The sequence below is a fragment of the Panthera leo genome, chromosome C1, assembly GCF_018350215.1.
Source record: "Panthera leo isolate Ple1 chromosome C1, P.leo_Ple1_pat1.1, whole genome shotgun sequence".
In the NCBI taxonomy this organism is placed as follows: domain Eukaryota; kingdom Metazoa; phylum Chordata; class Mammalia; order Carnivora; family Felidae; genus Panthera; species Panthera leo.
Window position 1 is genome coordinate 139,052,366 of NC_056686.1, and position 24,597 is coordinate 139,076,962.

At 39.1% G+C, this 24,597-nt stretch overlaps 1 protein-coding gene across 2 annotated transcripts in view; it reads left to right on the forward strand.

The window, feature by feature from the left end:
• Window positions 1–24,597, forward strand: part of LYPD6B (LY6/PLAUR domain containing 6B) — a 174,655-nt gene that overhangs the window by 54,421 nt on the left and 95,637 nt on the right. Inside the window, exon 1 of one of the 2 annotated variants that reach the window (XM_042952460.1) lies at window positions 19,832–19,850. The exons of the other annotated variant lie outside the window; for it this stretch is intronic. The gene's annotated coding sequence lies outside the window, so the exon portion shown is untranslated. Of the gene's footprint in view, window positions 1–19,831; window positions 19,851–24,597 lie in introns of those variants that run through there. 2 annotated transcript variants of the gene reach the window in all.

A 24,597-nucleotide genomic window follows, 5' to 3' on the forward strand; every position in this document is an offset into this window, starting at 1 on the left:
AGAAAGAAGGAGCGAGGATCCCAAGCAGGTTCTGTGGCCTGTGCACAGAGCCCACTGTGGGGCTCAATCTCCTGAGCCATGAGATTGTGACCTGAGCCAAAGTCAAGACTTCTGTGCTTAACTGACTGTGCCACCCAGGTGCCCCTAGACTATGTGACCATCTTTTTGTGTGTTTGTTTATGTTTATTTTTGAGACAGCTCTGGAGCACAAGCAAGGGAGGGGCAGAGAGAGAGGGAGATACAGAATCCGAAGCAGGCTCTAGGCTCTGAGCTGTCAGTACAAAGCCCTCCGTGGGGCTCTAACCCACTAACTGTGAGATCATGACCTGAGCTGAAGTCAGATGGTTAACTGACTGAGCCACCCAGGCATCCTGACTATGTGACCATCCAAATCCAATTTTGAGGACCACTGGTTTAGCCACAGTTGATTCAGGATGGCGATTTGCTGGGAAGGTAGGGTGATAGTTCATGTGAGCAACTGTGGTGTCCAGATTGGTTAAGGGGGGAAGGTAGGGAGGGAAGAAGAGTAAGTAGGAGAAAAAGATTGCTAGAAATCCTGACAGACTGGGGGGTGGGGGGGGGGGAAATGCAGGTTTTAGGGCCTAGCTATCTTAATGTGTAGAAAAGTAAGAAAGCTAGGAGGATGGGAGGTGAGGATTGGTGTGGGAGGTTGAGTTTAAGATGTCAAAGATCATGACAAGATCTAGTATAGGAATAGAACAGCAGAACTGCAGGGAAGACGAAAATGTTGGTGTTAAAGGAGCCAAATAATTGTGATGCTAAGGTGCTGAGTAGGCTTTTTGCATGCATGACAGTAATCTTCGATAATAGCAGGACTTGGGATGTCATGAAGACTCTGAACCAAGCGAATGTCACTGAAAATGCGGAAGTGAGGAGGCAATCTTTGTAAGCCAAGGCAGGTGTACAGCTGTGGAAGCAACCTTGTAATTTGAGATTCATAGGAGGCAGACATTGTGAGTTGACTCCTCATATCTGTTCTTCCTTGACAATATAATCATGATTTTTAGCTGAGCACGTGGCTGCCCAGAGTAAGACGACATTTCTCAGCTTACCTTGCAACTATGTAAGGTCATGTGATTAAGTTCTGACCCATAGACTGTAAGTAGGGGAGTGCTGCTTACAGTGGACACAGAGCTTCCTTAGAAAGGAAATTTTCTCCCTTCTGCAAACTTGAATGTGCTTGTGCTCTATTGTGAAATGATAGCCCTCTTGTACCATGAGGTAGAAGATACTGCTGAGGGTGGTGGAGCAGTAAGATAAGAGCTAACCTTGGCTCCTCCTGACTTTGTGAAGCCCACCCCTAGGTACTTCTTATGTGTGTGTGAGAAACCAGTATCTCCTATAACCATTTCTATCTTGGGGTTCTGGGGTTCTATCCCTCATAGTCAAGTGAGTCCTTCACATAGCTCAGGACTGAGAAGAGAGGATAGGTAGCCTCAGCAGGGGAAGAAGCAATAGCTCTAAGAGAACCAGTTTTCAGTTTAAGGTGCAACCCATATTCTGAGAAGAGCTTATGGATGCTGAACAGCTATTTTACTTGGGAACAGGGTTGCCAGAAGGTACAGTGGAAAGCTTTGAGGGAAATAGCTGCCAAAGAAAGCAAGAATGGGGAATAGTTTGGGAACGCAGAGATAGGAATTTACCTCTTGGCAGAGATCAAAGAAGTCAAGGATGCAAGGCATGTCATTGAAGCTGACCTCAAGGACTCCATGTTTGATGTAGTGGGTATTGGTACAGATATAGCCAACCCTAAACAGGTGGGAGGCCTGATGACCATAGCAAATTGGAAGTAAGGTCTCTTTGTGCTGAGGCCTGGGACAAGAATAAGCCCTGGTCTAAAGGGATATCATGATAGTCAAGATACCCTATCAGAATTTTTGTGGATAAGATTGGGAACAGTGTTCAAAAAGGAAATAAAGGTAATACAGTGCCCAGTGTACTGGGATAATCTCTGGTGGTTTCTCATGATCTCTACTCTTTCTCCAAATGATTATAGGCCATCTCTTTAAAGATCAAGGGTAGGTATTTTACCTTGGATTTGACATTTTGAGTTGCACATGGCTCGCTGTTCATTATCTGGACAGGACTGGATGTCTTTATTCTCTTTCCATCTGTATATGCTAACATATTTTTGTCATTACCTATGGCTGTTAAAATCTGTTTTTCTCTTTCCCTAAGACTTTGCTTTGATATTTATTGCATATATTAGTAATCTGTATTTTACTTTTTCAGCTCTTGTTGGTGAATAATTTGATTTTTTTTTTTCTTTTGCTGATTTACAGTTTTTTTTCCCCACTTACTACAAACTCCACTGGTTTGGTGAGCTTCTTCATCTGTGATTCGTATCAATCACTTTGAGACTCCTTTACGTCAACTTTGTCTTTCTAATTATAATGGAACAAGAATTTTCTTGACTTTTTTTGGTACCTGATAGATTCTAATGGAATATTACTTTGGTATCATGGAGTTGATATAAAGTGGTGAAGCAATAAACGGGTAAAATAAACATGTATAATGAATGAGGAGATTTCTCCCAGCAAATAATTATCTACTTAATTTTCGGTCCTAAATCAGGACCAAAATTTAATTATTTTTGGTCCCTGTGTGTGAATGAATAGACATAAATAAATAGTATGTAGAGTAAAACTTTTTTTTTCTTCCTTTTTAAATGTTCACATGAGGATTTTAATACCAGAAAGCAATTTCACTAAATGTGAATGAACTTTTGACATAGGAATGATTGGACTCTGGCTCCCTTAAGAAAAAATTGAATCAAGCTTTGTAACTTCACTTCTAGAATGCCAGGGATATGATATAATCTAGGGGACATACTTTACATGTAGAGATCACAATTAGATTTGCTGAAGCTGATATCCAAAGGATTGTCCGAAAAGTATCTCCTGAACCCCAGGCAGATGGAAATGAATAGAGGCGATGGCCACTCTGGGGCTAACCACTTGGGTATTAAGTTTAGGATATTGGTAGCTATTTGAGCAGAAGCTATTTTGTATTTCCCATAAGACTGGAATTCTTGAGAACATTCATTAACTCTCAGATGGATTCTTCTTTGGAAAGAAGAAAGAATAGAAGTAGATTTTACTTTAAACTTATTTTTTTATAGAGTTCATAATCTTTTATGTTTTTTTATTTTCTTATTTTTAGAGAGTGAGTGCGAGCCGGGGGAGAGAGGCAGAGGAGGAGAGAGAGAATCTCAACCAGGCTCTACGCTCAGCATGGAGCCCAACACAGGGCTCGATCCCATGATCCTGGGATCATGACCTGAGCTGAAATCATGAGTTGGATGCTCAACCCACTGAGCCACCCAGGAGTCCCTACTTATTTTAAATCACATTTATGGACAATAAGAACATAAGCACCATTTGCAATTGCTATTTTCATGTCTGATCCTTGTCAGTTGGTAGGCCTAACTTGTTCATTATATTGAGGGGGCTTCAGATTACCATGGTGTTCCTTTGTTTGCTTGGCATTGCTTAGCCACTTGTTAAAGGACATTAAAGAAGGATGGGCTTGTATCAAGTAGCAACTCCAAAAATAGTTATCAAAAAATAAAAAATCATATCTATGCATTGTTCTAGATTGTGTGACTTTACAAATAATTTTGCATCTTATTTTTTATGTTTTGAAGTTTGAGAGAGAGAGCATGCGAACAGGAGTGGCAGAGAGAGAAGGAGAAAGAGAATCCAAAGCATGCTCTATGCTGTCAGTGCAAAGACCAACATGGGGCTCAGTGTCATAAATTGTGAGATCATGACCTGAGCCGAAATCAAGCATCGGCCATTTAACTGACTGAGCCACCCGGGCGCCCCTTGTATGACTTTGAGTGTTTAAGAAATTTTGTTTTAGAAGATGACAGCATAGACAACATAGCTGATGGACTAAGAGAAAGACAGAAGTTGAAAGGACATTTCCCTCTTTACAAGGGTGGTGTGCAGTACCATGTGAGAGCATGTTCCCAGATACAGTTAAAGACCTTTCATTCTCTCAGTGAAAATGTTGGGGGGGGGGTGGTTTGGGGGACTTTTTCTTCCCAAATGGGAGTTTGGTTAAGTACAGTAGTGATTTGTATGTACCTGGTTTGCATAATAAAACTTAATCTTTGCTAATCTGGTTAATTATTGCTCTGTTTGATGTTGAAGCCATTGGATTCAGACTGACAGCCAACACATGAATGGGGCCATGCAAGAGAACACAAGACCTAGCAAGGGATGTTGAGGAAGTAGAAGGGAGGGAGGGCCAGTGAAAGGGTGAGAAAGTGATGAATACATCAATGAAGGAAACCAGAGGGACCCACAGATGAATGGGGTGGGGAGGAGGAGGAGGTGATGGTCACAGAGAGAAGAGGGAAGGAGGGAGTGAATATGCAGAAACAAGCCCAAGCGGGGGAAGGACAGAGTGGGGAGAAAAGTAGGAGGTAGGGAGTGAACAAGTTTGAGGAGGTCTTGTGTTTTACTGTCCAAATGCCCTCTTGGAGAGTCCTCATGTAGCAAATGTAAGTTTATTGGAAGCCAGTTAATGAATGGAAAACCATTTGAGTCCAGTAGCAAAATTACCCTATGAGTTAAATTTATTTCCACTTAGTCCATGCTTTCTGATCTGGAACTTGGGTCCTGAGCCATGTTAATCATTACTGAATATTAATATGGAAATGAGTTTACCCTGTTGCAAGTCCCAGTTTCAATCAGTAAGTAATTATGAAAATTAGTCTTAAAGAGGCTGTGAAAAGGTGTTGCTTTCCAGGCAATAATTAAACCTCTCAGGCATCTCTAGGTGGTTGATTTTTTTTTTTTAATTTTTTTTTTTTTTCTTTTCCAAACTTCTGCAGGCAGAAAAAAAAATCAGTTGCTGCTGCGTTTTTCATTGGAATAGTAGGTAAGGTACGGTCAAAAGGAGAAGGGAATGAATGGAATGTTTTAGAACTGAAAACTAAAAGATCAGCTGTTTTCTTGCCCAAAGGAAAGTTTGTTTTTTTAAATAAGTGTGAATAGAAACTTTAAACCCCGTTTGTTTTCATGTTTGTGTATTTTTTTGAGCCAAATTTCAAAAATGGAGCTGTATCTCCATCCTCAGTGGGAGCCAACCCAACATGCTAGCCAATTTCAGTTTCTGGCAATTAGTAAACAGGTGCTGAAAAATAGCAACACATGATTATTATTGTCATCATCTATAAAGTGCCATGGAGCTCTGCATCACTGCAGAAGTAGAACTTGAAAGGCCTGTAGGCATGCTGCTCTGGTGGCACCATGTACCTTGTCTTCCTGCTTCCCCACCTCCTCCCCCCAAAAGAGAACCTCTTCCACCATGACAGCAGGACAAAGCCCCTTTGAAACTCATTCAAATAGGAAGCCTTCAAGGACATGGTGTAGATGTAGGCACAGTTCTTCAACTTTACACTTGAAAAAGTTCCAGTATCAGCAGGGTGTTAGGAATCTCCTTCTCTGCACGCCCTAAGCAGAAACTCCTGAGGGAGAGGGGGAAGGGTTGCCAGATAAAATGCAGGACACCCACTTACAATTGAAGTTCAGATAAACAAATAATGTTTTGCTCATTGTTTACCTGCAATTCCCAGTAAATGAAAAAAAGTACTTAAAACATAGTATGATCCTGTTTAGACTTTGGCTTTCTCAGTAAAAGGCAATGGCTGTTGACCCATCCGGATGGACTTTAACTGCACACCCTCTGTTTTGTTGGCTCAACTGGCAACCCAGGTTGCATCCCCTCTTCTGGGGAGTGTCAGACCCTGACAGTCTTGGCTCGGCAGCAAGTGAGCCTTTCGTTCCCAGGCTTATGATGTGTTTATCTGTTCTAGGACCCTTATACCTTTCTCCAGAAGGTAGCATAGATATAACTGGGAATAACTATAAAAGGAAGAAGGCAGAATTTTTGGACTGGATCTCATCAGAGATTTATACAAGTTAGAGCAGGCAATAAAACAAGTCTCTTAAATTAGGTTGCTGTACTGACGTTAGGAAAAGTCAATGGCTGTTGATTCATCAGCAAGAATTACAAGTGTGCTTGAATCTAATCATCAGCAGGTTTTGTTTTGTTTGGCTATTGGGTCATTCCGTCATATACTACCCTACATGATTTTTAATGCACAGACACAAGAGTTATTTAACAAGGAAATGGAAGGGAGTATAATTTTTAAAAAAATGATTGAGTCAATACTGTTTTTTCTCATTACTTTGAGGCAGTATCTTTTAAAGAACTTGCAAATGAAAATAGTAATTGCTTACTTGTTGTAACCTTGCCTTTTGTTTGCTTTTGAAGGGAGTTAACATAGAGTGGTAGAACATCCTAGGAGTCAAGAGACCTGGCCCCAGTGCTCTTTGTGAATAGCTATCAATGTTTATACATGCTGAGTTCCAGTGTGAATTCCTGAGACTTAAATCTTCTGAGGTTACCCTAACTTTTACGTTCTCAAATGGGTTTGGATCCATCTTTCAAAAGCCTGTTTTCCCTATGTGAGTTGTATAGTACATAGACCAAGGGGGATTAAAAATGGGTTGGATTTCTTGCACTAATTTCTAAGTTAAGCTTGTTTGCTTTTTGAGTACAGTAGAACCTTGACATGTCTATATCTATAGACAGATGTAGAGATAGAGATATATGTAGATAGATATTTTAAAGTCACACTGCTTCAACAGTGAAAAGTTTAAGACAGATGTGAGATGACGGGACTTTGATGCACTGCCACGTCCTGCACTTTTACAAGGCTCTCAAATGCCTTTCCCACATATTGAACTGTCACAGCAATGATCAGTGGCTCAGAATGCCTCCTGAATTCCTGACCAGCTGCCAGAACAATTGCTTAAGTAAATGTTTCCTGATGTCCAACCACCATTAATATCCCCTCTATACAATTGGTTATGAGCTGAGATTCTGAAGCTGTGCTGTCTATACTTTAGTGAAATCTATAAAAATTGGTGAGTGTCATCCACTGGACTAGGGAAGGCAGGCAAAGCCCCTCAGAGGGACAGAAGCATTTCTTTGGCATCTATTTCTTCCGAGATTAGAATGGATCTCTGAACTGCCTGAAGACTCGGGAGGGCCACACTAGTGCCAGTGAGAGGTAACACATGTTCAAAGATCTCCAACGCCCGGCCTTCAATCCCCCGTGAGGAGCCTGGAACCCAGTAGACTCTACCATTGTTGAATACCATACTTCTGAATAATGAAGCGTTCTGGTAACCAGAATGTAACGATGCCCATCTCAGGCTTCTTAGAGATCTCCAAAGCTCTGTGTGTAGCACCAGGAACAATGCCCAGTCTAGGATTGAATGCTGCTTTTTGTGGTGGCTGATCTTCAGGAATACAGTCTTAAGCCCAGGGACTTTCAAAAACCTTATTTTCTGAAAGATGGGAAAGACAGCTAGCACATGGGTGAGGGGACACCTGATTGCTCAACCTGAGTTAGAGCACCTGTAAGCTTGTTGGCACAGCAGTGTAGTATTTACTAAATAAGTGGCCAGGGGGGCGCCTGGGTGGCTCGGTCAGTTAAAAGTCCAACTTCAGCTCAGGTCATGATCTTGCAGTTTGTGAGTTTGAGCCCCGTGTCAGGCTCTGTGCTGACAGCTTAGAGCCTGGAGCCTGCTTTGGATTCTGTGTCTCCCTTTCTCTGTGCTCCTTCCCTGTTCATTCATTCATTCTCTCTCTCTCTCTCTCTCTCTCTCTCTCAAAAATAAACGTTAAAAAAAAATTTAAGTGGTCAGGGCCTTTGGTCAAAAGTTACTTCTTAGATTCATACAGGCCACAGAGAGCTATTCTCAATAGGAGTGGTCTCTCCATTGTTTCAGGGCTGCTGCTCTGAATGGGCAGTTTGTCTTCATTATGTTCAGCATGCAGAATTTTACATTCTTGTTGTAAAAAGGACCATTTATGCCAACTTACTTCCTGTCAGGAAAAGACTGATTATTGATATCTGCCAGGGGCTGCTGGGAAGGGATGGGGTGTGGCAGAGGGTGTGATAGTCTAAACGGGATCATACTATATTTTAAAGTTATTAAAAGTTGTAGCCCTTTTGGGCTCAGGTGTGTCCCCAGAATGCTTCTCAACTCTGTGTTCCACATAGTCACTGCCAATTAGTTGTCCTTGACACACGAGCTGATGCCAGTTTGCCATTTGGAGTTTAGAAAGATTTTTTTTTTTTTTCTCTGCTGACTTCTCTAGAAATTTGCCTCCAAAAGCAGCTCTGTGGGTTTTTAAAAAGCAGGCCTTCAGCCTTGGCAGAAAAGGGCCAGGTCTGGAGACAGAAGGGTGGTCTGTTTCAAAAGGGATCGGGCATAACGAACCCTTGTCCTGTTACCAGTGGGTGGTGGGCCATTGTGTTGGGGCTGGAGGACCCTGTAGAGGCTTAGTATCAACTAGAACTAACCAGCCACCATCCCCACTTCTGGGGTTGTTCCTCCTCCCTACCCAGGGCTTTAGGAACCAAGTCTGTCTTACTATATGGACTTTTAAAATAGTAGCTAGGTGTAAGCTATTGTAAAAAGCTAAATGAATCCATTGTTGACCTTACAGTTTAAAATCCTCCTTTCAAAATTATCATGCAGGCTGGGCTGTAAATTGCCCAGAATTTGGAGTGTAAAAAGCAAAGCAATAAAAATCTGCTTCCCGTCTGAGCTACCGGTAACCCAGGAACCTCTTGCTACCCACCTCTTTGTGGCATTAAGAAAAAAAAAAGTTTTTATTGGGGCGCCTGGGTGGCTCAGCCAGTTGGGTGTCCTACTTCGGCTTAGGTCATGATCTCACAGATGGTGAGTTTGAGCCCTGCATCAGGCTCTGTGCTGACAGCTCAGAGCCTGGAGCCTGCTTCGGATTCTGTGTGTCCCTCTCTCTCTGCCCTTCCCCTGCTTGTGTTCTTCCTCTCTCTTAAAAATAAACATCAATAAATTTTTAATGTTTAATTTTCAAAATTTTATTTTTGAGAGAGAGCACGCACGAGCTGCCAGCACAGAGCCCGATGTGGGGCTCAAACCCATACCTGAGCTGAAGTTGGACGCTTAATGGACTGAGCCGCCCAGGTGCCCCTCTCTGTGGCATTTTTAATCCTCCTGTTGTTTGAACCTACCCTTGTCCATGTTCTAATCTTGCAGGGCTGAGCTGTGTCTTCACACAGTTAGAACACATTCACTTAGACAATAGACGCTCTTGTTGTCAGTTCTGCTGCTTTCAATAATTTATCTTGACTCGATGTTCATTAGTGCATGCCATTGGCAAAAGCAGAGTACCTCCAAACTCGGCTAATTACTCAGCTTCCAATATCCGCACAGCTGAAAGGAACCTAGCCATCTTCATGAAGGGGCGCTTTTCTGCCAGAGCCAGCCCTGAATGTGGCAGGTGACGGTGACGGGGCTAGCAAGGATGTGCCAAAACCAGAGGAAATCTGGAACCGTCAAGGAAACTGGTGGCTTCCTTTTGTTCCAATATATTCCCCTTCTGCATCCCCATGGAAGCCCTGGCACAGTTCAAAGGCTGGAAAGTAAAAGAAATTTGGGTGTGGGGAGGGTCACCGCAAGTAGCCCTAGAAATTCAGCCACTGATTTACGACTTTTGTAGCAACTAGTGGAAATGCTGAGGCTTAGGTAATGCTTGGCAAGCCATCAAGTAGAGTTGTACCTATTGTTCATTGCACGAGGGCACCAAGCCAACGGGTTAAGTGGGGCCAAGATCCAACCCTTTCTCTGTCTGGCAGAAGGCGATGTTGGCCTGGACGGAGGGAGGCCTTTTTCAAATGCCTGCACAGACACTGTCGTTTCACCAAGCTGTGTACACACGCGCAGAGCTCATCTGCCCCTGGTTGGGCGCCTTTTCCTAATTTGCATAACAGTACCATTTGGGCTAATGGGGGCCCTAATGCTTGCTCCCTTGTCCTCAGAGTACATCAGACTGTTAGCTGAACTCGGAAGCCATCTTGGCCTCAGGAGCTTAGGAGATCTCAGAGATCCCTGAAGGCAAGAACCCTCATGGCACAAGACGATTTCAGTGTGCACATGACAACACGTGTAAGGAGTTCCTTCCCTTAACTCTTTGAGTTCTACTCATTAGTCAAGAAGAAAGTGCCTGTTTGCTACAAGGAGGCATCAGCAAGTGCTAGCTTTAGTTAGCCACACCAGCCACAAAGAGAGGTGGACTTAGAGCCAGAGGCTTTGCAGGAAATTCTTGTAGGCATTTATTCCCATCTTTAATATTCGGTGTGTTTATATTTAGAATGAGCTATCTTTACCAGTGAGTTGGTTTCTCGTTTTAGTCCAAGCCAAGTTGTCACTCCCATGGACTGAATTTAGCACATACCTCTGATTTCATGTAAAAAGACCAAATGCGAGAAGGAATTATTTGAGTGTGAAAAAGAGAGGTCTTCACAGTATAATACTGGTTTCTGATAACTTCTGCTAAGAGAATAAAAGGAAACATTTGCACTGTGGTTGGAGGGGTTTGGGGTTCCAATGTACAAGTATGCACGTGTGTTGCTGTATTTGTGTGTACTTGTTGCATAAACGAAAACTGAGAGACTGTGAATGTTCTGAATTCCTGAGGGTGGGACTAGAAGATGTAGGAGATGCATTTATTTAGATGTTAAGTAGTTGACCCCACATTTTTTCTGTAGGGAAGAAATGGCTGGATTAAAGCCAGAAAGTTCGAGAAGAGGAACACAGCTATTTGATACTTGACTTCATATGTCCCTCTGTGTCTCCTTCATTTTCTCTTTCTCACACAAGAGTGTGCTCCCACGCACCCCCTCCCTTCCCCACACACCCCCTCCCTTCCCCACACACCCCCTCCCTTCCCCACACACCCCCTCCCTTCCCCACACACCCCCTCCCTTCCCCACACACCCCCTCCCTTCCCCACACACCCCCTCCCTTCCCCACACACCCCCTCCCTTCCCCACACACCCCCTCCCTTCCCCACACACCCCCTCCCTTCCCCACACACCCCCTCCCTTCCCCACACACCCCTCAGCTAGTCCACCAGTGATTCAGATCTGCAGTCTTCCTTGTAGATTTTTATGCACAAGGGACCTCCTGACACGCAGAACTAAGGGCATTGTTTTCAGACCTCTTCAGGTGAACTGACACATTCAGCTGTTAGTGTGCATATGGTTGAGATAACTGCAGTAAAAGCATTGTTTGGTATCCAGTGGCAACATTAGCTTATGTTTACATAAAGAAAAAAAAGTGTCGTCTGATATAATCTCAGAAAACTGCTGCCACAGGCCTTTGAAACAATTAGTTGAGACTATTTCACAGAGCATTAAGCTTAACAATGTCAGTCTGTTCCTAAATGCTCTTCAAGAAATTTTTTGCAATGAGGCCAAAACTTGGGCTGGCAAAAGGGCAACCTCAAATTGGCAATCTCATCTTTTTCTTTTTTTTTTTTTAACAGATTTTTTTTTAGATAAAATTGACCTACAATAAACTGCACATATTTAGAGTATAATTTGCTGTTTTGACATGTGTATATCTGACATAATCAAGATAATGAACACCTTCATCACCCCAAATGCTTTGTGTTTTTTGGTAATCTCAACCTCCTGCCCCTTTCCGTGGTGGGGGAAATGCCTTCTGTTATTATAGATTAGTTTGCATTTTCTAGAGTTTTGTATTGAAAGTACGGTATATGCTTCTTTTTGTCTGGCTTCTTTCAGCATAATTATTTTGAGATTCATATATGTTGTGTGCATCATTAGTTCAATTTGTTTTACTTGTCAGTAATGTTCCATTGTATGGTTACGTCACAGTCTGTTTATCCACTCACCTGTTGATGGACACTTGGGTTGTTTGTAGCTTTGGGCTATTACAAATAAAGCTAATGTGGACACTTATGTGTAAGTCTTTGTATGGATGTATATTTTCTTTTCTGTTAGGTAAACACCTAGGAATAGATCATATGGTAGTTGTAGGTTTAATAAACTACCGCACTGTTTTTGAGGGGACTGTTTATGTCCCCACTAAAATGAATGTTCCATTTCTTGTGTATGAGCTTTCTAGTTCCTCTGAATCCTTGCCAATACTTGACAACCTAGAAGCCATTTTATTTCTTTGTGGTTTTAATATTTCCTGAGTAATGTTGTTGAGCATTCTTTATGTGCTATTTACCATTTGTATATCTTCTTTGATGTGTAAACATTTAAAAAATGGGTCTTTTTTTCTCATTCATTTGTAAGTATCTTTGTATATTCAAGATGAAAATCTTATATCAGGTATGTGCTTTGTAAATACTTTCTCCTAGACTGTGGCTTGTCTTTTTATTCTAATGGTGTCTTTCAAAGAACTGAAGTTTTAAATTTTTATTAAATCCACTTTATTGATTTGTTTTTTTCTTTTACAGACCTTGCTTTTGGTCTCACATCTAAGAAATCTTTACCTAACCTAAAGTCACAAATATTTTCTCCTATATTTTCTTCTAGCAATTTAAAAATTTCAAATTTTACATTTGGGTCGGCGATCTGGTGATTTTCATTTTTCTCAATTCATGCAAGGTATGGATCAAGGTTAAACTTTTTGCAAATACACATCCAATTGACCCAGCACTATTTGCTAAAATGTTTTTTTTCTCCATTGAATGGCCGTTACACATTTGTCAAAAATCAATTGTTCGTATATTAATATGTCTATTCCTGAACTCTATTCTGTTTCATTGATCTATGTGCCTATCCTGACTTGATTACTTCACTGTGTAGTAAGTCTTGAAATTAAGTATTTGCTTCTGTGACTGTGGGTTGTCTGCATTTTCATATGAATTTTAGAATCAGCCTGTTACTTTATATAAAAAGCTATTGTAATTTTGATTGGATGGTATTAAATCTATGGACTGATTAGGGGGGAATTGCCATCTTAACAATGTCTGTCTTCCATGAATAAGGCCGGTACTCTCTATTTAGGTTTTCTTTGCTCTCTTTCAGTAATGTTTTGTTTTCAGTAAACCATCCCTTCACATTTTGGTCAGATTTATCCTTCAGTGGCTTTTGTTTTTAATGATACTTTAAATGACTTAAAAAAGTTTTAATTTCTGATTGTTTGCTGCTGGTATATAAAAATACAAATTTTTAATACTGATCTTCTATCCTGAAACCTTACTAAAGTCATGTCTTTGTAGTAGTAGTTAGTAGTGGCAGCGGCAGCTTTTTTGAGCTGTTAGGTTTTCTACATGTTTGGTCATGATGTTCTACAATAAGATAGTTTTACTTCTGTCTGGATTTTTTTTTTTTAATTTTTTATTTCTTAGACTTGACTTACTCTACTGGCTAGATCCTTTTGTACAGTGTGGAACACAAGAGATGAGAAGAGATATCCTTATACTTAATCATAGAGGCAAACATTCAGTCTTTCACTGTTAAGTATGTTAACTCTAGGTGTTTCATAGACACTGTATGATACTCTATCAGCTTTAGGAAGTTCGTTTCTGTTACTAGTTTGATTAAAGCTTTTTTTTTTTCTTTTTATCTGCAGTAGATGTTGGATTTTGTCAAGTGATTTTTCTCTTGAGATAAACATATGGTTTTTCTTTTAAAGTTTCTTAATATAGTAAATTACATTGGTTTTTATTTTTCTGGTGATTTTTACACCAACCTTCTAGTCCTGCAGTAAAACCTATATGGTCATGATACATTATTTTATATATTAAGTTCAATTTGCAAAAATTTTGTTTAGAATTTTTGCACCTGTTCTTGTGGGTATTGGTTTGAAGTTTTCTTTAATGTCCTTTTCTGCTTTGGGTACCAGAGAATTGTGGTCTCATAGAATGAGTTGAAAAGTATTCTCTCCTTTTTAATATTTCTGGAAGAGTTTGTGTAGAATTTGTACTGTTTCTTCATTAATGATTGGTAGAATTAATTATTGAAAGCATCTCGGTATTTTGTTGGTATGTTTTTAACTACAAATCGAAGTTCTTGAATAGATACAGAGCTATTAAAGCCATCCATTTCTTCTTAGTAAGTAAGCTTTGGTAGTTGGGTCTTTCAAGGATTTTTTTTCATTTGATCTAGGATTTTGAAATTATTGCCATAAGTTAGTTCATAATATTCTCTCCTTCTATTTTTAACATCTATAGAATATGTTGTGATGTCAACTCTTTGTTCCTTGATATTTAATTTTTTTTTCTATTTTCCTAATCTATATACAGGGTTGTAAAATTGATCTCAAAGAATAAACTTTTCTCTATTTTTCTGCTTTCCATTCTTTTAATTTCTGCTTTTTTCCCTTCCTTATGCTTATTTTGGGGGTTAATTTTCTCTCATTTTTAGTGGAATGAGGTCATTGGTGGAAGCAGAAGTCATTGATTTGAGGCTTTTTTGAAATAGTATTTGGGCATTTAGTACTATAATTTTTTTCTAAGAATCCCATATACCCTGCATTGTTTTCATTTTCACTTAGTTCAGAATACTTTCTAATTTTATTTTTAACCTCTTCTTTGACCCATGGTTTATGTTTTAGGTTTACAAATATTTGGGGGACTTTATTGCTGATTTCTAATTTAATTCTATGTAGTCAGAGAACTATGACTTGAAATATTTTTAATCTATTTAGATTTGATTTATGGCCCAGAATATGTTCTGTCTTGCTAAGTATTCCATGTGCATGTGAAGAGAATGTATTCCACTTTTGATTGGTAGAGTATTCTATAATTGCCAACTAGGCCAAATTGATAGTATATTCTTAATGATTTTTTATTTGTTTCATCAATTATTGAGAGAAGGATATTGAAATCTCCAGTTATCATTATGGATTTGTTTAATTCTACTTGCAGTTCAAGCAGTTTTTTCCCCATATACTTTGAAGCTCTGTTTAATAGCCTAATAAATGTTTAGGAATATTCTGTCCTCTTGATTACCTAATGGCTATTTTTATTCCTGGAAATAAATTTATATACATAAAAGGTTTTTCTTTGAAATGTACAAGGTCTGATGGTCTGGTATTTTATATATATGTGTGTATGTATATATATATGTGTAAGTGTGTGTGTATGTGTATATATTTGTGTGTATATATGTGTATATACATGTACACACACATATATATACACATACACATTTGTCTCTGAAATGTACATGGTCTGATGTTTTGACTCTTTGGGTTTTTTGTTTTTTGTTATTTTTTTTTGTTTATTTTTTTTATTAGCGTGGTGTATCTTCTATCATTTTAGTTTTATTCTATTTATGTCTTCATATCTAAATTGTGTTTCTTATAAACAGTATATAGTTGGGTGTGTCTCTTTTTTATTCAGCTGATAACTTCTGACTTTCATTTGGGGTGTTAGACTGCTTATATTGAATGCAATCATTGATAGGGCAAAGTTTAAGTCTTTCAGCTTGCTGTTTGTTTTCTAATTGGTCCTTTTGGGTGTTTTTTTTGTTTTGTTTTGTTCCCTTTTCATGTTTTTCTGGCTTCATTTGGACTGAGGTTTTTAAAAAACGATTTCATTTTAGCTGCTTTATTAGCTAAATAAAGCTTACTTAGCTCATTAGCTAATTAAAAGCTTATTAGCTTTATTTGTTTTAATGGATGCTAGGTTTTAAATTATGTCTTTAACTTATAGTCCATCTCAAAGTGATAATATGTCAATTCAGTGTAAAAACCTTAGTATACTTTTATTTCTATTTTTCTCCCCAGCTTTTAATGCTATTTTTCATACATTTTAGTTATGTATATGTAAGAAACCCCGCATTACATTGATAGAATTTGTTTAAATATTTTTTATTTAAATCTCTTTTATAAGTGCATCTTATATATTTATTCTTGTACTTACCGTTTTTGATGTTTTTCTTTGTGTAGATCCATCTTCCATTTAGTATCTTTTTTGTTTGAGAGACTTCCTTTGACAATTTTTGTAGTGTAATTCTTAAAGGTTTTCACCTTTGTTTTTGAAATATTTACTGGGTATAAAATTCTATGTTGATGGTTTTTTTCCTTTCAGTACTTTTCAGTACTTTAAAGATGTTCAGCCATCTTCTCACTTGCATTGTTCCTGGTGAGAAATCTCTGTCCTCCTGACCTTTGTTCCTCTGTACATAATGTGTCTTTTTACTCTGACTGCTTTTAACCTTTTCTTTTTTACAACTGGTTTTGAGGAGTCTGATAATTATGTGTCTTGCTATACTTCTATTCATGTTTCTTGTGCTCTAGGTTCATTGAGTGTATTAGATCTCTAAGTTTATAGTTTTCATCAAATTTGGAAAATTTTTAGCCTATGTTTATTTCTCCTACCCTTATCTCTTAAGAGAACTCCAATTATATGTATCTTAGACAACAAAGTTGTTCTGTAGTTCATTGATGGTCTATTTTTTAAAACAATTTTTATTTTTTTTAAGTAGGCTTCATGCCCAGTGTGGGGTTCACACTTACGACCCTGCGATCAGGAGTCACATGCTCCACCAACTGAGTCAGCCAGGTGCCCCAATGCTCTTTTGTTTTAAAATGCTTTTTATTTGTTTCATTTCAGGTAATTTTTTAAATGTTTGTTTATTTTTGAGAGAGAGAGAGGGACGAAGGGAGGGAGAGAACGAGTAGGGGAGGAGCAGAGAGAGGGGAGGACAGAGGATCCAAAACAGACTCTGCACTGACAGTAGAGAGCCTGATGTGGGGCTTGATTTCCAGAACAGTGAGATCACTACCTGAGCTGAAGTCAGATGCTTAACTGACGAAACCACCCAGGTGTCCCTCATTTCGGGTAGTTTTTATTGCTATGTTATCGGATTTTCTAATCTTCTGTTCTGGAATGTTTAGTCATTAATTGCATTCAATGTGTTTTGCATCTCAGATGTTGAAATTTTCTTCTGTAGAAGTTTGACTTGGGGCTTTAAATTTTTTTCCTATATGTGTTGACTTAAGCAGATAAAGACTTTAGTTATAATAGTTTTAATATCTCTGTTAATTCTAACATCTGTGTCTCTTCTGGGTGGTTTTGAATGATGTTGTATTCTCCTGCTTCTTAGGGCTGATAATCTTTGTTTGCCAGACATTGTGAATTTTCCCTTCTCGGGTGCTGGATGTTTTTGTATCCCTATACAAATTCTTGAGCTTTGTTCTAGGATGCAGTTAAATTTTTTGGAAAGTTTGACCATTTTTAGTACTCTTTTGTTATTAGCTAGTCAGGACCATAGTAGCATTTAGTCTAGAGTGAAGTATTCCCTCTTGTTGAGTGAAGATGCTTCTGAGGACTAAATTCTATGCCCCATGAATTCTGAGGTATTGCAATGTAACTAGTGGAAGTGGCAATTGGTAGAACGTTATATATTATACTCCATTTTAATATAAAATCTACACATATTACAGATGTTTCCCTTATTTAGTGATTGTTTTATGAATATATATACAATGTGATAGGAATCAGGTCGAAAAGAGCAAATAAAACAAAACAAAATCCTTGCCCTCAAGGAGTCTACCTACATTCTATGACTGGAGACTTACAATAAGGCAATAGGTAAATAATAGGTCAGGTAGTGATATGTGCTTTGAAGAAAGTAAAGCAGAGTAAGGAGAAAGAACATTATGGGGAGTGGGAGAGGGTACAGTAATATGAGTGGGAAAAATTCCTTGAAAAGATGACATTGGAGCAGAGACTAGAATATGAGGTAAAGGAACATACCATTCTAGGAAGGACATTCTAGGTATTTGAAATAATAAGTGCTGAGATGGAATAAGTGAGGAGAATCGGTTTGGCTTGCTGGAGGAAGATCAAGGAGGCTAGTATGGTTGGGGTGCTGATAGAAAGGAAAGGGAGGAAGGGTGGGGGTGAGGGCAGAGAAAGAGCGTCAGGACAGTGGAGATCGTAGAAAGCTTTGCTGCATGTGGTAAGAACTTTGGGTTTTACTCTAAGGGTGATAGAAATAATTTAGGGGTTTTGAGGAAGGTAATGGCATGACCTGCTTTACCTTTTTAAAGGCATGTAATGTAGCCATAGGGAGAATTGACTATAGGTAAAGGGCAGTAACAAGGAGACTAGATTAAAAGCTGTTAAAATCACTTGGACCAAAGGAGTTGGTAGTGGTAAAGGTGATGGGGAAATAGATTCAGAATGTATTTAGAAGTTAGAGCCAGCAGGATTTGCTGATGGGTTAGATGTAGGATTAAGAGAAAGAGAATGAAATTAAGAATGGCTCCTCAGTACTTTTCTTGTTGGTTTTTGCCTCTTCTTGCGTTCCTAATGCTCACAACAAGAAAAAAAAGTTGCCATTACTAGGATGGAGAATACTGGTGGAGGAGAATCAAGAGTTCAAGTTTGACATGTTGAGTTTGAGATTCCCTATACAATGTCCAGTTAAACATAAAAATTTGGAGTTCAAGGGAGAAGTCTGGGATGGAGTGTGGGTTGAGAGCCATCAACATGTAGAAGGCATGTGAAGCATAGGCCTAAATGAGATCACGTAGAGAGTAAGTATACATGGAGAATGAAAGAAGGCTGAAGATTAGGATTATCCTACATGTAGCGATTAGGAAGATGAAGAAGAGCCATCAAAGGTGACCATGAAGGAATGGCCAAAGAGGAAGGGTGATACCTGGGAAAGGGACATCCTAGGAGCGAAGAGAAGAAAGTGATACAAGAAAAAGGATGGAATATACTATGTCAGTTACTGTTCAGAGTTGAAGAAAATGACGTCTTAGAATTGACTTTGGGATTTGGCAATGTGGAGGACATTGGTGGCCTTGACAAGTGCAGTCTTGTGGAAGTGGTAGGGATGAAAGTCTGATGGGATGAGTTCCAGAGAGACCGGGGAGAGGAATTGGCAACAGTGAGTGTGGATGGTCTTTGGAACATCTTATGAATGGGAATACAGGAATGGAATGTAAGCAGATATATATGCCTGACATGCTTAGATGTCTTAAAGGAGACACAAGAAAGGGCACCTCGTGGTTACCTCTGGAAGACAGGGTGGGCCAACTTGGGTACAGACTACATAGAGAAAACATTGTGTGTTGTTTGATTTTTCTTCCTTCATCAAGCTTGCAGTGCTCTTCATATCAATCAATACATGAATATATGTATAAAGATAGAATATGGTATACATAGTGTGATTAGGATAAACCACTGGAAAAAACCATGCAGAGAAAAGACAGGAAGAAAATGCATAAAATATTTAAAATGTATAAATGCATTGAACTTTGGAATTGAAGTACTAGGAGCTTCCATACAAATCACTTCATGCCTCTTGGCCTTGGCTTCCTTATTTGTAAGTAATATATAAAAATACTATCATCAAGGGTTAGTGTGAAACTCAACTGGAATAATATGTTAAGTGCCTGGAAATTGGTAGTTCCTGGGCCATTATTGTTCCTTTGAATTTTCCATATTTTTTCATGTTTTATTTATTAAAAAAATAGTTTTTGAGCGAAAGCATGGGCAGAGGAGGGGCAGAGAGAGAGGGGAGACAGAAGAGCTAAAGCAGAGTCCAATGCAGGGCTCAAACTCACAAACCATGAGATTATGACCTGAGCTGAAGTTGAATGCTCAGCCAACTGAGCCACCCAGGTGCCCCCTATTTTCTCATGTTTTAACAGGAACAAAATATTTATGAGTTAGTCGTATAATTAAAAGTTAGAAACATTGAAAACAGACCAGAACAACAGTTAGTAGTGTTTGGTTCTAGGTGATTTTCTATTCAGTATGGTTTCTGTGCTTTTAAAAACAAGCCAACAAATAGTTTCTTTAAATAGAAACAGTAGGTGATTTTTTTTTTTTTTTCCTGTCCAGGTCACCACTGTTCTGTTGAACAAGGGCGGAGGGTGTATAGAAAAGGAGGAGGGACTGCAAGCTCAGATGGTACCTACCATCTGAAAAATTAGTTGGAGAAAATCCAATGCATCAAAAAATAGGTTAGTGAAATGTGACTTCATTTATAGAAAGCCTTCAAGGCCTGCATCTGTTGCCTGAGTTGAGGTCACAAAAGAGGGTGCCTCATAAGGACAGTTCCAGTTTAACTGTTGTCCTGGTGTCCTTACTTATAAAGTCCCCTTTTACTTCCAGAAGTGTCCCAGTGTGGATGATAAATTAAAAAGTCCCCCTATTTAAGGGATGTGGAACCTGCAGAAGTTTTCACAGGACTCACTAATGCTCTTGGATGGTTTTGCTCAAAGATTTGTTTATTGAGATGGAGAGTTGGATGGTGTCAGTCAGATTAAAAGGATGTCCAGGTCATCTTCCAGATTTCAATTCTGTGATGAAATTGAGAAAGGTAACACTTGAGATGGGACAGTGCAGTTTTTTTGTCCTGGCTAGGTGGGCAGTATAAGTGAGCATTCTTAATATAGGTCAGAGGGAGCCATGGTAAGTAGGATACGTTGCAGACAGTAAGGCTCTGTTCAAATGAAAAGTGCTGTCATCTGGACTGTTCCATTTGAGTCTCACCATAATATCTAGTTTGGTGTTCTAAATAGGTTTGGGAATCACTAGTAACTGATCTTAGAACAAAACCCAAATCTCCTTATGCTCTTTCCATTGTAACACACACGTCGGAAAGCCTTTGCCGTGCTCTCCAGGGAAGATTTTTTTTCTGACTAGGACAAAAAGTGAGTTTAGGTGGCTTCTTGGGAGTGGACTGCCTGGTTCCTTGTTTAGGAGACCAAGTTAACTTCACTCCCTGAGGTGGCTTTGCTACATAAGGTATTGAGAAGAAGTTGAGTTTTAGACGGGAAATCCTTGCCCATTTCCAAGATGTTTTTAAATACAAATGAGCCACCAAACAGAATAGCAGTTGGTTGACTACTGTCAGATTTGGGTACCTGCCATTTATTGTAACCTTGGAAATTCCATTGCACCCTTTTCCTCCTCCCAAAAGCCCAGTAAAGCAAAGGGAAGGAAAGCTGTGGACAGAACAGTTAGAAGAGCTTCAGAGGGTTGACTTGATACAATCTGAAGCTCTTGCTTAGTACTTTATTCACATACCAAATTCTAAATTAAGGGATTATACTATGGAATTTAAGGATTGAAAGAAAAAATAGGAGCTTATCACTAATTGTTCTTTCAACTTTTTTCCCTAAATGCACAGTCTTTGGAGAAGTCTTATCAGTATAAATAATGCTTTTATCTCCATGCCAAGTGATATTTCATTTTGATCTAGGAATTCAGGGCTTGGATATGTATTTATTTTTGCAAAATGTTACTTTGTCCTGATAAATTAAGTAGTGAAAAAGAAAAACTCCAATGCAGTTCTTCCCTGCTATCCCGAAATCCTATCAAGACCCGATATATCTGAGAGAAGGAAATTATACCTTAAGATTTAACACAGAAGTCGTAAAGGCTGGTCTCTGTTAAAGCTGGGCTGTCAGCAGCCTGCAAATTAGCACTCTAGGGAATGTTGAAACTTAAAGTTCATCTTTAACATAAAGGGAGTTCACACAATGCTATTCTGAGGGCTAATCTTTAGTGACAGATGCAGAGACAGGAGCCTGAAGTGTTGTTACGAAAACCCAAGCCTTCCCTCCTGAGCACTTTTGACTTTTATTTTAGGCATCAGCCAGTCATTGCCAAGAATATGTCTGAAGGGACTGATCCTAGCTCTTTGAAAGGGCTTGCTTTTGTATACGGTACTTAGAAAATCATGTAGTATTTTGTTCTCTGGCATATTTTATTTATAACATGACCACAGATATCAGTGATCCTAATGATTTTTTTCCAAGTTGATGGCAGCATGGACTTGTGAAAAGAAAGCTCATGGAGCTGGGAGGCAATCCTTACTACAACAATTTAAATTAGATATTATTACTAATCAGACAAGTTTTTTAAATCTGTTATCTCAATTTTCACATCTTTAACCTGAGATTCTAATCACTTCACTTTCTGCTTTACTGGAATATTTTCATGATCAAATGGATGATTAGATCCCTTGAAAAGTAGAATCCTGGCTTTGGTAGACTTACAGTGCTCACCTGTATCTGTTTCATCTTCATGGGAAAAGTTCTCTCCCTGGCTCCTCCTGCAATTGGGCAGGCCATATGACTCTTCCTGAGCAGTGGCTTGTAGTTGGACACCGGTCACTTCCGGGCCAGACTGATTAGTCAATGTAAGACCCTTTAGGGCTCTTTGCCTGTCGTGGTGATTGTGGAAATATGGTGCCACATTTAGAGCTGTCTGGAATGCTAAGACAGTACATGGAAGCTCGTTCATCTGGGAGAGTTTCCTGGACCCACTTGGGCTTCGAATCAGCCAGAGGTAGACCTACTGTGTCAAATCAGACACTGAGGATTGTTTGTTACGGCAGCATAACCCAACTCATCCAGATAGGTCTAGGTATAAAGAAGTTGTAACATGAAAAAAGGGGTGGTATGTGCAAGAAGTACTGTATCTGCATTTAATGAATAGCCAACAAAACTTTATTGACAATAGGAAGAGAAACAGGATGATATGGTTGTTACCGGTGATCCCATGTGGCAAAATCAAGTAGTCAATACTCAGTTCTCTGCACACTTGGCCTTGAAGGCAGGGTTTGGCAAGTTTTGTCACTCCCATTTTCTTGAAGTTCTTTTTGATCCTTGGCTACCTAGACACCAGAATCTTGTAGTTTTCCTTCTGTCCTAGTGGCTACTCTGTGATGTCCTTTGTTGAATCCTCTTCTTAATATCTAAATATTGGAGTGCCCCAGAGCTCAGTCTTTGGAGCTCTTTTTTTATTTGAATCTTTCAGTCCTATCTGCTGTTTGTTTTATTATTGAATGACTTTATGGATTTAGGCATTCTCTTTTATATAGAGTATTAGCTCTCTATCATATATTGCTGATAATTTTCCTCATTTGTCACTAGATTTTTACTTTACAGTTTGTCCGTGTAGGCACTTTACATTTCTATATAATAAAATGTCATTTTAAAAAAGGTTTTCAGAATTAGTGTGGGATTTGGGGGATTAGTTAATGTGTGATGTGATGATGCTTCAAATAGGAAATTGGCTTCTATGTTAAAGCCACATATCAAGGACATGTTGCTCACCCATCATAGTTTGGACATGTTCTCTGGGTTGGTAGTTACCTGGTGAAGAATCTTGTCATTGTAATCCATATTCTTGCTAAATTACCCTTGTTACTATAATGATTCATTGCTGTGTAACAAAGCCCCCCCAATTTTAGCTGTGTCAAGCACCAATATTCATTTATTATCTCTCATGGTTTCTGTGCATCAGGAAATCAAAAGTGGCTTGGCTGGGCAATTCTGGAGCAGTGTTTCTCACCACGTGGATTTACATCTCAGGTGACTCATGTAGCTGGCAAGTTGGTCTCCCTTCATGTGGGCTTGAGTGTCCTTATGACATGGTTGTTGGTTTTCCCCAGAGCAATTTATCTAGGAGACCAAGGCAGAAGCTCCAAGGTCTTCTATGACCTAGCCTCAGAAGTCAGACATGATCACTTCCACCTCATGTCGTTGGTTGGTTGTATAACAGACCAGCTCTGCTTCAGAGTATGTGTTGGATGTTGGGGAGGGCACTGCTAAGGGCACAACTACCATGAGGTGACGCTGGGGTACCACAGTAACCAAAGGGTATTATGTGTCTGAGATGTTTTCTTGGGTTTGATACACACTTTTAAATTTAAAACATAGGAATGCTAACTGATGAGTATTGGGTTTTATCCAAGGCACTGTTAACTTAATGCTCTATTAAAAGATACAAGGTGGATGAGTGTTGGGAGACTGAGTAGATGTCATCAGGACAGGTGTTTGGGATTGCACCAATGTGGGACTCCAATACTGGGGTCGAACGTTATTCTTGATTTTTCTACTTTCTCCTTACCTCTCTGAATCCAAATACTTTGAAGAAAATAAGTCCCATAGGGACAAGACAATGTTTAAGACAGAGGAAAATAGCTGCTAATAATAGCAATAACTTTTATTTATTAACCACCTGCTATGTGCCAGATATAGAACAGACACTTCATAAACTACATCTTATTTAGTTTTCTAATCGCCATTGATGGAAGTGGGTATTATCCTCCTCGTAAGTATGGAAAAACTGCTGATCAAAGTGATTCATCCAAGGTCATGCAGTAGTAAGATGGTTGAGCTGAGATTTGAACCCAGGTTCGTCGGTCTCCAAAGGCCGTGGTTATTTTACTGCCTCTTACTGCATCCTGTTGATGTAAACATAGGCACATAAAACCTTTGGGCATCAGAAAGTTGAAAAACTGGAGTTGTGTGTTATCTGGAAAAATTCGTCAAAGGTAAAAGATTCAGGAAAATGCAATCCCAGATATGAAGGCACTCTGAAAATGAAAAGTGCTTTATAAATGTAAGGTGGCAGTGTTATTAATATTATTCAGATCAGAGAAGAAAATGAATCATGTGTAATTCCTCTATTTCTTTAGTCCGATTATAGCAGAACACCTGCCCATTAATCCTTACCCCGTTAAAATAGTAACTGCCTCGCCAGGTAGTACATTGGAATTAATGTGTAATTAAAGAAAATTATCATCTGCTTAGCTATGAAATAGGAATGGCAGTATTTCAAGTTAATATATATTCTAGGCAAATAAATGTTTTAGATCAGGAAACTCTGCTAAAATGTATAATTTAGGAAGATATCAAATCATCAGTTTAAAATTAAAGCATAAAGAGCTTTATGTCTGTAAAAGCATTTTGT